Source organism: Camellia sinensis, chromosome 12 (assembly GCF_055761805.1).
Source record: "Camellia sinensis isolate YWXY chromosome 12, ASM5576180v1, whole genome shotgun sequence".
NCBI lineage: Eukaryota > Viridiplantae > Streptophyta > Magnoliopsida > Ericales > Theaceae > Camellia > Camellia sinensis.
Window position 1 is genome coordinate 1,856,491 of NC_138972.1, and position 11,010 is coordinate 1,867,500.

The window sequence follows — 11,010 nt, forward strand, 5'->3', positions numbered from 1 at the left end:
TGGCCGATGGCAACAAAACAATGGCCGGTGGCCTCAAGCCATGGCCGTTGAGATATGGGGATGGCCAACAAGCCATTCCCTGCTCCTCAAAAGCAAAACACAAGTGTTTAGTGCAAAACCAAAAACAAAACAGGCAAGTCGAGAGGTCTTGAGGCAAGGCACGTGGTCGAGACCTCCGAGAACTCAAGACGAACACGAACATGGATGATCACCGAGTGTTCAAACGGTGACGTCCAAATCTTGAGGACGGTCAAAAATTGGGTGTCTACACAGAACGACTTCCAGTGGTTTGGTATAGCCACCTGTTTGTGTTTACAGTGAGTTCCTAGGAGACCAACTGAGACGGTGGAAACTAGAGTTCGAATGGCTCATGCCTAGAACGCAAGGGTTCGGGATTTCTAAGACTAAAGTCTGGTTTAAATACCCAGGGGTCTATCCTCGGCTTGAAATCTGTATGGCAGCCCTATAGATTGAGATAGCATGCGTATGTGCCTCAATTCTGGATACCGAATCAACCTAGTCTGTCACCCTGTTGGAGAATAGGGAAAGTTACGACCATAGTCAGGGAGAAAAGTAGTACCTGCGGTTCAACTGAGAAGAAGGGAAAGATTCCCACATCAGCATGAGGTAGGACATTACTGAGGTAGGTCATTGCCAAATGCCTCTATAAGGTACCTTCGCTTCCTAACTACTACATCGTCTAGTATGTCCATTGCATTGCATATAGAATACATTTCATTATAGTTTGCATGCATTTACTGCATTATCCATCTATGGCTTGCGCCTTTCCATGTTGAGCTTGGTCTGGTATGTGCCCATACTTTTCACGTCGAAGCATGGTTATGAGATTTCGTGTACGCACCTATTCCACTAATGGGATTGTGGTTTGAGGGTGACGGCACCATTTCCGTGTTAGATGTGGTTTGTTTGTGTCCATGCCTTTCCTAGGCAAGATACGGTTTGGCCGCGCGCCTTATCCATTGCATTCATTGCATTGTAGTGTAATGTGTTGCATCCAGCATTTAGGATCATGATCTTTCCTCAACAGATCATTCCTCACTTATATCATGCCACCCAATTACTTGTATCTTGTGTTCCGTCTACACACACATAGTTCTACATGTGTACGAGCCTATTCCACTAATGGGATTGTGGTTTGAGGGTGTCGACACCTTTTCTATGGTAGACGGATTTTGCATCTCCATCATCTTTATGATATTTGTGTGGTTTTATACTACTTGTGGTTTGATCATCTCAAATGCATTGCATATCATTTGCATTGTTTCATTACATTGCATTACATAAATTCTGAATTTTCAAACCGGTTTCGCGAAAGCGTATAAGTCCAATTATCAAACCGACTTCGCGTAGCATATAAGTCCAATTTTCAAATCGGCTTCACGTAGCGTATAAGTCCAATTGTCAAAATCTTCTTGCATATCATTTTGCATTTTGCCCCCTACCTGCGGGCACATCTTTGTTTATCTCGCCTATTTGTCTAAGTTTTCGGCCTTGTCAAAAATGGGTCGTCTCTAGGCTTTGACATTCACTCCCGTTACTTATGACTTCCGAGTTCTGTCAAAGAGGGGCAACTATAGACACCCCATTTTTGACCGACCTTAAGACTTGGACGTCATCAACTGAGCGCTCGGTGATGGTGCATATTGTGCTCGTTCTGAGGTTACAAAGTCTCGACTGAGAGCCTTGCCTCCGGACTTCGGGACTCTTTTGTGCTTCACCTCGGTTTGCGAACCAGGTTCTATTTTCTCTTTCTGAAGGGAGGGAGAGGTCTCGTAGACCATCTCTTAGTGGTTGTAGGCTACGTTTCGTGGTCGTAGGCCATTTTTCCCGTTTGGAGACCAGTTTTTGGTTTTCGGAGCCGTCGGCCGTGTGCCTCGGTTCGGGACCGCTTAACTACCTCCATTTGCTCCGATTTTTGGTACACACCTTGTTTCCTCTCCCTAGAGGGACAATGTTGCCCGGGAGACCACCTTCGTGGTCGCACGCCACTTCTAGTGCTTAATAGTCAGTTTTCGGGGCCCCCGACTGCGCGTTTTGGCCCCCGAACCTTCGTTTCGCATCAGTGTGGGTTCATTTTTGGCATGGACCCTAGTTTCATTGTTAGGAAGGTGGTAGTAGGGTGGGAAACCACCTTTTCTTCTTGGAGACCATCTTTCTCGATTGGCCGGTTTTTCTTGACAGGTAAGTGGTCTCCCTCACTTTTGAGCCACAATTTCTGGTCTCCCATACCACCATTGAGTTGCATTCACCTGGGAGACCACCAATATGGGTAGGCCGACCACCTTTTCAACTTGAACCTTTTGACCCCTGGTCGGCCGACCATGGCAAGTGGTTGGCCGACCACCTGAACTGGTCGGCCAGCTCTCTCCTTTTTTGTCTCACTGCGTGCAATCTAGCTGTGCCAGTTGGGAGGCATTTGCACCATCCTCTGAGGCTTGACCCTTTTTGTTTTGGCTTCTTAATGAAGCTTGGTCCTTTACTCTTAGCTTCTAAGAGAAGCTTGACCTTTTGTTTAGCTTCTTGAGGAAGCTTGACCCCTTTGGTCTAGCTTCCTCAAGAAGCTTGACCCTTTTGTTTAGCTTCCTTTAGAAGCTTGGTCCCTTTGCTCCAAGCTTCTAAGAGAAGCCTTGGACCTCTTCTTCTATAAGAGAGACCCTCCTCTCCACTTGCAAGGGTTGAGATTTTTGTGTCTAAAGCTTATACACTTCCCTCCATATCTCTCTACTTCAAGCTTCAAAAGTCCATAGCTCTTGGACCCTTTGCACTACACCTCCAAGAACAACACCTCCATGGTCAACCTAAGCACCTAGGAGTTCATTTTTAGAGGTTGAAGAGTTCCTATTTTGGTCTAGAAGCTGCTGGCCTTCTTCTCTACAAGGGTAAGTCTCTATTTCCCTCTTTGTAGCCTTATTTTGCTTCATAGTTTAGCTCTATTTACAAGCATATTTAGGCTTTGTCATAAACTGAAAAAAGTCTTTTTTTGAGCTTCTAAACATGTTTGTTTAAGACTATTTTTCTGTTGGGGGTCATCTACCCCCTTGCATGCTTCATTTCCTCTTGTTTTAGGCCATGCATTAGGGCCTTTGTTGTGAGCTTTGTTGGCCTTTTTGACCACTGAAATCCAGTGGATTTTCAATGGTTATTATGTGTTTTTGAGCATTAAAATTAGAGAGGGGTGACCCTCTCACCCCTTGTTTTGTTAACTAGCTTTCTTGGCCTTACAAAGGAGCCCATATTTGCACATTTCTTGAGCATGTTTCAGGCCATTTTTGTGAATTTTATAACCTGCATGAACTCTTTCCAGAGTTTTTTTTTTCCATGTTGAATGTCTATTATGCATGTGTAGAGTAATCCTCTTCAAGGCCTTCCAAAGGGGCCTTTACTTGCATGCTTCCTAGACTCATTTCAGGCCCTTTTCAGCGAGTTTTAGGGCCTTCATAACCTCTATCCAGAGGTAGTTTTTCCATTTTGTGCGTCCATCATACATGTGTAGAACAACCCTCTCATTGGCCTTTCAAAGGAACACTTCATTCTAACATGTGTTGACAGAGTTTCAATGGGTTTTTGGTCATATTTTGGCATGCCATGTTTTTGTTTTTGGCTGATTTGGTGGCCCCTCATGTGCTTCATATACATGTAGTGTAAACCATGCTTACTAGCCTATGTTGCATGTTGTTTTGGCTCTTCATGTTAGCACTTTTTGGCCATGCCTTAAATTGATTTTTTGCATGTTTTGGACTGCCTTAACTCTATTTTTGGGTCTCATGGTCGAATGATACTTGTTTTGCATGCTTGTAGTTCAATATCCATGCCTAGCTTTGAGTTTTGGGGCCTATTGCATGCTTGTGTTGAGGTGTTTCCATGTTTTGGGGCCATTGTATATCATATTTCAGAGCTTATATGCATGTCATATTCCCATGTTTTCCACTCTTTAAATGCATTTGAGAGTTGTGCATAAATGCCTCGTTTTCGGACCATTGCATGAGCTTTATTTCTATGCATGTTGAGCCATCATTTTGGGCCATTTTCCCACTGTTTCAGACCATCCTAGGGTCTGTTTGAGGCTAGTTTTGCCATTTGTACATTGCTTTGTGTACCTCTAGTGCAACCTGCTTCACTAGTTTCGGTATTCGAGCCATCTTGCATGCATTGTGTGACATATTTGCATGATTCGGGACCATTGTATATTATGTTCCAGAGCTGGAAAATGTGTGTTTGCATGCCATACTTCATCATTTGCCATGCTTAGTTAGAGTTGCATGTTGTGCCTTGGGATCGGTCCTTTGCATCCGTGCATGTTTGCATGTATTTCGATTGTCTCATTTCCATCATATGGCCACTGATGTGAGTGTGGCTGAGGTCCACTCATATTGGTGTAAGTCCATCTTGTATTTGTATATGCCATTTAGTTCATGTGCGCATGATAGTCTTCGTAAGTGCATTGTGTATGCCATGTTATGTCACGTGCATTGTATATGCCATTTTAGCCCATAGCATTGCGTATGCTAGGTTGCATGTTAGTCGCATTGTGTATGCCATCTCACTGCTTTGTGTTTGGAGTAGGGTTTAGTTCGAACACGGGAAACGAGGGACGTTTCGTACTCCAAGTGACGAAACGTGCCTCGATTCTCGGTCGCCGACACTCTTGACTATCCATGATAGAGTTGTTGGCTTTACTTGCTTATATGTGCATTCATTTCACATCGAGTCGTGCAATTCGACTTCTCGGCCATCATGCATCAAGATGTATGATTGGTGGCTTGAGGATCGAGGACTACACTCCCTAGAGCTTGTGCAATGATAGGGAGAGTGGTCGTGTACACATTTGTTGAAAATACATTACCTTTTCTCTCTCTTGCCTTTGTTGCAGAAAAAACCAGAAACCAGAGGTGGAAACTGGTCGGCCGACCAGATTTTTTGGCAGGCCGACCATCCTCTTTGGTCTCCACCACAAAGGGTGGTCGGCAGGTGGTCTCCCATGCTAATAACTAGTCGGTGGCCTTCCCAAGGTGGAGTTTCAGCCTTCTGGAGCTTTGTGCAAGTTTTTGAGATCAATTGCAAACAAGGGTGAGGTGAGGCATTGCGATGGAATTTACCGACAACGCGACTCGAGCATGCATGCATCTTTCATCAGTCAGAACAAAGCTGAGGCAGTCCATTACTTGTAGTATTGCATGCTAGTTTATTCGCTTTCCTAGTTAATTTGTTAATTAATTAGGGTTTTTGTAACATTTAATTAGCTAGAGTAGTTAATTATTCATTCGGACTGTATTATTTATTCAGACCCTCCGAGAGAGGGCCAATTGTTGTAATAAGTGTGCATGTGTGTGATGCATGTCTTCCAACCCCACGTCTTTCTCCCTTTTATTTACCAGCTTATGATGGTTAGTTTAGGGCATGTTTCAATTAGCATACTTATGATAGCATGTTTGCATTCATTCATCTGTCTTGCATGCACCAAGCTCGGCGCATCATACTAACTGCATTGTATTTCAATTTCGAGTTGAATACTTGTTAGTTGTAGCTATTCACATGCCATCTTTAGAATAGCCGAGCCTATTGTAGTTGCATTCGTGCATGTGCTGCATTAGGCATTTCAGCATAGTTAGGATCATGCATGGATTTCTAACATAGCTTCTGTTTTGGCTTGGAGTACTCGGTAAGTGTTTATGCTTTAGCATCCTTGCATGTGTGTGAGTGACTGCCATGGTAGCATGCTTACCATGAGGCTATGTGCTTATGTGATATGACTGCCTGAATGCCTGTGGGTGAAGGTTGGATTACTTGGAATGGAACAATTCATTGATTGCAAGTTTTAAGCCCACTAGATAGTGGCAAAACCATGTTTTCTAAGCCCACCCGAGGTTGGCAAAATCTGCATTTTAAGCCTACTTGCAAGTAGCAAACCGCTATCAAAAACAAACATGAAATGTTTTGTTCCAATTCAGGCGATCCGACTTATACTTGTATGTTGTACGCATCACATAGTAATTCTAAGCTAATAACCGGAATAAGAGCACATAATGTTTTCAAAACTAGATATCATGGTTAGTAGAGGCCGATCTTTGATCGGGTGAGCAGGGGTGCTCACGAAGTGACCTTCCCCAATCGTACCCAAGTTCCTGAGCCGAGGCAACTTTGTTGATGACGGACACGTGGCCTTAGGCACGAGTCTGGTTTTCCTAAATTCTCCCAAAATAAAATATATAGGTGGCGACTCTGTATCTGGCAAAGCAGTCCATGTTGGCACTTCTTTCTAAAAATCTGTTTTTCAAAACGATATGACAGATTTGGACTCTTTGATGATTCATCGGTCTTGCATTGCACTCTACGAGATTAGATATAGGACCATGACATTTGAGTCCCGAACTGTAGTGAGCCCAACGAACAAAACGGGATTTCCCTCCTGGGACGTTCGGGGACGTCTACAGCATGCCATGCCAAGGCCTTGGCCAGCAGCACGCCGTGCCACAGCCTTGGCCAGCAGCATGCCCTGTCGTGGCCTTTGCAAGCATGCCATGCCGTGGCCTTCGCAAGCATGCCATGCAAATGCCTTGGTCGGCATGCCATTCCACGAACTCGCCCAGCATCACATGCCACGGCCTTGTCCAGTAGCATAGAATGCCAATGCCTTGGCCAGCATGCCATGCCAATGCCTTGGGCTTGCATGCCATGCCAAGGCCTTGGCCAACAGCATGGCATGCCACGGGCTGGGCGAGCATGCCATGCCAAGGGCAAGGGCAAAGGCAAGGGCAAGGCCAAGGTAGCATGTAAGGGCAAGGCCAAGGCCAAGGCCCCGTGCAAGGCCATGGCCAAGGCGAAGGCCGCGGGCAAAGGCCAAGGCCATGGCATGCCACCGCCTCGATCGCTCTTTTTTAACATGATTCTTTTATATTCTTACCCAAACCATGCCACACAATTAAAAATGCACTACAATTAATTTTAAAAGTCATTCCCTATTTTTTTGCAATTTTTCTTGAGTTTTTCGAATTTTTTAAGCCTTTATTCAGTCATAAAAATCAAAAATAAATAAATAAATATTGAAAAAATAATTTAATAATTTCTATAATTACTAATGCCTCATCCTTTAATTATTGGAATTTTTCCATAATTTTTTGAATATTTTTAGTAATTTTTATTATTTTTTAAGTATTAAAATAAAAATAAATTAAAATAAAATATTCCGGTGGCCAAAAATTTTTTTTTCATTTTTTTTATGGTCTATTAAATTATTTCCTACAACTTTCATGTTGAAAGCATTGGCAAAAAACAATTACTTTTATAAAAAAAAACCCATTATGACTCCTCGAGCATGCTCGATGTTTTCTCCTGCCAGATTGAAAAGGGCTTAACAGGCTACTATAAGGGGGGGCACCTCCCTTGCAAGGCAAGGCCACGCCAGGTATGCCCCAAGGCCCCGTGGCCTTGGGCGCGGCATGGGCCACGGCTTTGGGGGACATGGACCGCGGCCTGACCGCGGCTCGAAGGCGGCCTGAGCCGTGGCCTTTGGCGGCCTGGGCAGCATGGCATGGCATGCGCATGGCGTGGGCGGCCTAGCATGCGCGCGGCCTGGGCAGCATGGCATGGCATGCGCACGGCATGGGCGGCCTGGCATGCACGCGGCCTGGGCAGCATGGCATGGCATGCGCACGACGAGGATGGTCTGGCATGCGCGCGGCCTGGGTAACATGGCATGGCACGCGCACGGCGTGGGCGGCCTGGCATGCGCGCGGCATGGGCAACAAGGCATGGCATGCGCGCAGAGTGGGTGGCCTGGGCAAAATGGCATGGCATGCGTGCGGCGTGGACGGCCTGGCATGCGCGCGGTGTGGGCAACATGGCATGTCATGAGCGTGGCCTGGGTAGCCTGGCATGGGCGCGGCCTGGGCATGGCATGCTGCTGGCCTTGGCCTTGGCCTAGCATGCTGCAGGCTTTGGCTAGGCTGCCTTGGCCTTGGCTTTGGCATGGCATGCTACTGGCCTTGGCCTTGGCATGGCATGCTGCTGGTTTGGCTGGGCTGCCTCAGCCTTGGCCTTGGCATGGCATGCTGCTAGCCTTGGCCTTGGTATGGCATGCTGCTGGCTTTGGTTGGGCTGCCTTGGCATGGCATGCGCGCAGCCTGAGCAGCCTGACTCGACATGCATGCGGCGTGGGCAGCGTGGCCTGTGCGCATACCGTGCGCGCGGTCTTTGCACATTCCGGCATGCATGCCATGCCAAGGCAGCCCAGCCAAAGCCAGCAGCATGCCATACTAAGGCCAAGGCTAGCAGCATGCCATGCCAAGGCCAAGGCTGAGGCAGCCCAGCCAAACCAGCAGTATGCCATGCCAAGGCCAAGGCCCGCGGCATGCCATGCCAAAGCCAAGGCCAAGGCAGCCCAGCCAAAGCCTGCAGCATGCCATGCCAAGGCCAAGGCCAGCAGCATGCTATGCCAAGGCCAAGGCTAGAAACATGCCATGCCAAGGCCAAGGCCAAGGTAGCCCAGCCAAAGCCAACAACATGCCATGCCAAGGCCAAGGCCAAGGCCAGCAGCATGCCATGCCAAGGCCAAGGCCAAGGCAGCCCAGCCAAAGCCAGCAGCATGCCTTGCTAAGGCCAAGGCCAGCCTCATGCCATGCCAAGGCCAAGGCCAAGCCAGCCCAGCCAAAGCCAGCAGCATGCCATGCCAAGGCCAAGGCCAAGGCAGCCCAGCCAAAGCCAACAACATGCCATGCCAAGGCCAAGGCCAGCAACATGCCATGCCAGGGCCAAGGCCAAGGCAGCCCAGCCAAAGCCAACAGCATGCCTTGTCAAGGCCAAGGCCAAGCCAGCAGCATGCCATGCCACGACCAAGGCCAGCAGCATGCCATGCCAAGGCCAAGGCCAAGGCCAGCAGCATGCCATGCCAAGGCCAAAACCAAGGCAGCCCAGCCAAGGCCAAAACCAAGGCAGCCCAGCCAAGGCCAACACCAAGGCCAAGCCAGCAGCATGCCATGCCAAGGCAGCCTAGCCAAGGCCAAACCAGCACCATGCCTTGCCAAGGCCAAGGCCAAGGCAGCCCAGCCAAAGCCAGCAGCATGCCATGCCAAGGCCAAGGCCAGCAGCATGCCATGCCAAGGCCGCAACCAAGCCCCCAAGTCCAAGGCTGTGCCTTGGCCATGCGATAGCCTTGGCCAAGACCGCAACATGCCATGCCACAGCCTTGGCCAGGTGGATGGCATTGCCAAGGCCTTGGCCAGCAGCATGCCATGCCATGCCCCTGCCAGCAGCTTGCTATGCCAACGCCTTGGCCAGCAGCTTGCGATGCCAACGCTTTGGCCAGCAGCATGCCTTCCCACGGCCTTGGCCAAGAACATCACATGCCACAGCCTTGGCAAGCATTCCTTGTCCCTCAGGTAATTGCCATTAGGTTTGGCTTTGACTTACGTAAAAGTTGCCTTGCGAAATGCATGTCCCTCGGGTAATAGCCATTTGGTTGGCTTTGACATGCGAACGAGTTGCCAGTGCTTTCCCAGTGGAAGCTTGTTGCGAAAAGTATGTCCCTCGAAAGTTTCCTCGGAAGTATGCTTGCTCGTCTTCTCTAAGTGTTTTTGCATGTTCGTCGGGCTTCTTAGTCCTTCGGGGTGTGATTCACATTTTTTAATTATTTACTTACTCATAAAAATTAAAATAAATTAAATAAAAAATATATAAAAAAATTACTATAATTACTAGTGCCTCATCTTATAATTATTGGAATTTTTGTAGAATTTTTTGACTATTTTTAGTAATTTTTATTATTTTTTAAGTATTAAAATCGAAACAAATTAAAATAAAATATTCCGGTGGCCAAATATTTTTTTTCAATTTTTTTTTTATGGTGTCTTTAATTATTTCCTAGAACTTTCATATTGAAAATTTTTTCAAAAAACCATTACTTTTTAAAAAAACCCCCCATTATGACTCCTCGAGCATGGGTGATGTTTCCTCCTGCCAGATGAAAAAGGGCTTAACAAGCTACTATAAGGGGGGGCACCTCCCTTAAGGCTAGCCAGCATGGCCAGGCCACGGCCACGCCTATGCCTAGGCGAGCGCTTGGCACATGCCATCACTTGGCTTGTGGCATTGAAACTTCATAGCCAAGCACGGGATGTGTCGAGTGGCGGCCCGTGGTGGTGGTGGTGGCACGTCAGCCTTGGCCAACATGCCATGCTACAGCCTTGGCCAGCAACATGGCATGCCAAGGCCTTGGCCAGCAGCATGCCATGCCCCGGCCTTGGCATGCATGTCATACCACGGCCTTGGCCAGCAACATGCCATGCCCCGGCCTTGGCCAGCAACATGGCATGCCAAAGCCTTGGCCAGTAACATGCCATGCGAACGCCTTGGCCAGCAGCATGCCTTGACACGACCTTGTCCAGCAGCATGGCATGCCATGCCAACGCCATGGCCAGCAGCATGCCTTGCCACGGCCTTGTCCAGTATCATGGCATGCCATGCCACGGCCTTGGCCAGTAGCATGCCATGCCAATGCGTTGGCCAACAACATGCCTTGCCACGGCCTTGGCCAGCAGCATGCCATGCCACGGCCTTGGCCAGCAGCGTGCCATGCCAACGCCTTGGCCAGCAACCTGCCTTGCCAACGCCTTGGCCAGCAACCTGCCTTGCCACGGCCTTGTCCAGCAGCATGGCATGCCATGCCACGGCCTTGGCTAGCAACGTGCCTTGCCAACGCCTTGGCCAGCAGCATGCCATGCCATGCCAAGGCCAAGGCCTCGGCCTTGGCCAACAGCTTGCCTTGCCACGGCCTTGTCCAGGAGCATGGCATGCCATGCCACGGCCTTGGCCAGCAGCATGTCATGCCAATGCCTCGGCCTTTTCCAGCAGCCTACCTTGCCACGGCCTTGTCCAACAGCATGGCATGCCCTGGCCTTGGCCAACAACATATCATGCCACGTCCTTGGCAAGCATCACGAGCCACCGCCTTGGCAAGCATGCCATGTCCCTCAGGTAATTGCCATTAGGTTTGGC